At 33.0% G+C, this 3,118-nt stretch overlaps 1 long non-coding RNA gene across 1 annotated transcript; it reads left to right on the plus strand.

Moving 5' to 3' along the window:
• Positions 1-1,868: 1,868 nt before the first annotated feature.
• Positions 1,869-2,855, plus strand: LOC121813189. The gene is made up of 3 exons (XR_006053561.1): positions 1,869-2,057; positions 2,628-2,689; positions 2,773-2,855. It is a non-coding gene; the product is annotated as an uncharacterized LOC121813189 (long non-coding RNA).
• Positions 2,856-3,118: the final 263 nt, after the last annotated feature.

Below are 3,118 nucleotides of genomic sequence, written 5' to 3' on the forward strand. Positions count from 1 at the left end.
CAACATCATTGGCATTAATAGAATTGATTGAAAATATCACTAACAATATAGATAAAAGACAATGTATAGCTAGTATATTCATCGACCTAAAAAAAGCTTTTGATACAATTAATCATGAAATATTACTCGATAAATTGGAGTATTATGGCATTAGAGGAGTGGTGTTAGAGTGGGTAAAGAGTTATTTGAGAGACAGGAAGCAATTTGTGAAAATTGGGGAACATCAATCAGAGTGTATGGACATTGTTTGTGGAGTTCCGCAGGGGTCAGTATTGGGACCAAAGCTGTTTATCCTCTATATCAATGATATATGCAGAACATCAGATATACTACAGTTTATTCTATTTGCAGATGATACAAATATTTTTTGTGCTGGAGAGAACTTACAGCAGCTTTTGGAAATTGTCACACAAGAAATGATTAAACTGAAAACATGGTTTGATAGAAATAAGTTATCATTAAATTTGGAAAAAACGACATTTATGTTATTCGGAAATTATAAAAAAGATGCCGAAGCAAAGTTATTAGTAAATAATGTCGAATTAGAGCAAGTTTCGGATACAAAATTTCTGGGTGTGATAATAGATAACAAAATCTGCTGGAAACCTCATATAAAGTATGTACAAGCTAAACTGTCAAGAAGTGTCTCCATACTGAGTAAAGTTAAATATTTTTTGCCTTCCAAATCACTCCGGGTACTTTACTGTTCACTTATATTGCCATATTTGGAATACTGTGCGGAAATTTGGGGAAACACATATAAAACTTCACTTCAACCAATATGTAAAATTTAAAAAAAAGCAATCAGGATGATTAGTAAAGCTGGATATAGAGACCATACTAACACCATGTTTTTGAAATTAAAAATATTGAAGTTTATGGATCTTATAAAATACAAAACGGCAAAAATTATGTATAAAGCTAGATACAATATGTTACCAAGAAATATACAGAGGATGTTCTATGACAGAGAAGGAGACTATGAACTAAGGGGTAAATTGAATCTGAAGATTCTTAAAGCACGGTCAAATGTTAAAACCTTTTGCGTAACTATTTATGGAGTAAAACTGTGGAATAGCTTTACTGCAGAATTACAGCAATGCTCAGGAATTGGCAAGTTCATAAAGACACTTCGAAAATTACTCTTGGAAGGATATGATATTGAAAAAGACAATCACCCATTGTATGTATAAATATGTCAACTCGTATTGAAATTATAAATATCGTGCCAGCCTTGTTGATATAAGTTTTCTTGTGTATTGTGTGGAATATGTGATGAGGAGAATTAGGTAAATATGTGGGATTAATAAGATGTTGAGCAGGGGTAGGAGTTAATAAGTATGTGCATACTTCTTCCTACTCCTTTTCAGACCAAACAACTGTTATCTCATGTTAGACGAATGTGTTTTATTTTATTATATTTTTCTTGTTTGTCTGTACAAATACGTGTGTGTGTGTATATCTACACATATATTCATATTCGTAAATGAAAATACATGTAGATGAGTATATATTGGTTTTTTTGTTTGTTTTATTATGTCTGAAATAAATAAAGATACAAATACAAATAATACAAATACCTTCATTCATTTGAAGCACCATACAAATAAACTGAATTGTAACATTGATAACAATCACAGAATTTGTTTAAAAGAAAATTTTAAAAATAAAATAATTGAAGTTTTTTATGTGCACACTGACTGTCAACAAAGAAGTAGAGACCTGGAAAAGTTATTTCTTTGTCTAAACCTACTCAGTCAGTTGTGAGCTTTATAAAAACCAAAACTAATCACAGAAAATTTGTTTGAGTTAGTCTGTCAGATCCTTTTTGACTACAAATTTGAAGTGATGGCTGCTTCAGGAGGACAATAGGAGAGAGATGCAGGTAAATAAAAGGTTAGTGCACACACCTTAAACCATGACGATAACTACCATTACTCCACCTGCACATATTTGCCCTCAGGTTCATGTTGGCTGTTTATAAAAAGAGGAGATGAAGTCAAAGAACATCGCTTTCTTTCACTGCAGTGGACGACATTCAAGCAGAGAGATACTATGTAAGTAATCCTAATATTAAATATATATCTGACATGTTGTATATTAATACATTTTAAATATACAACATGTGTTTTTTACGGTTAATTGTTATTTTTACTGTGATCTGGTAGCTTTATGTTGTTTAATTTAGGGAGCATTTTCATTAAAAAAAAGTAACGTTTTCGTTTTTTAAATGGTTCTGTTCTGTTTTCATAGTAATGAATAGTAATAAAGAACTATGTTAGTTCTATACTTCTGTTTCAAGCTCAGTATAAACAAGCACCTTGTTGGTAAATATGAAATAATTAGCAACACATGAAAAATTACAAGAAGTGATAAAGTGTAAGAGAAGCACATTGACAACTTCAAGGTAAGATTTTTAAGAATAAAGAGATCACAGATTGGTAATTTCAAATATAAAGTTATATAATGTTGCAGCCATGAATGAAAACAGTAAAATGCAAAGATTTTAACTCAACAAAAATATTCTTTCATGCCAACCTCATACTTTGAATTAAACCGACCATAGGCATGCTAGGCATTTGATCTTTTCTTCAGCTGATAATAACCATGATGGACAAAATTTTCAGAGAGCAGAGGAACAACTTCACTATGATCGCAAAGATTTGTATCATCGTTCTTCTTTTTGTTGGTAAGAGAAGCTTTATTATTCAAAGAGTTTATACTCGTTAAAAGGGTGAACAAATATGAAACTGAGAAAAGATTTCTACACAGCCTGCTGCAATGCATGGACAATAACCTCAACGGCAACAACAACCACAGCTGTTCCAACAACAACCACAACTGCAGCGACAACAACCACAACTGTTCCAACAACAACCACAAATGCAGCGACAACAACCACAATGCACAGACAACAACCACAGCTTCCAACAACAACCACAAGCAGCACAACAACCACAACTGCAGCGACAACAACCACACTGCCAACAACCACAGCTGTTCCAACAACAACCACAACTGCAGCGACAACAACCACAACTTCAACAACAACCACAACTGCAGCGACAACAACCACAACTGCACCAACAACAACCACAACTGCAGCGACAACAACCAC

This window comes from Haplochromis burtoni, unplaced genomic scaffold, assembly GCF_018398535.1.
Source record: "Haplochromis burtoni strain Fernald_Lab_line unplaced genomic scaffold, NCSU_Asbu1 Contig_1248, whole genome shotgun sequence".
Lineage (NCBI taxonomy): Eukaryota > Metazoa > Chordata > Actinopteri > Cichliformes > Cichlidae > Haplochromis > Haplochromis burtoni.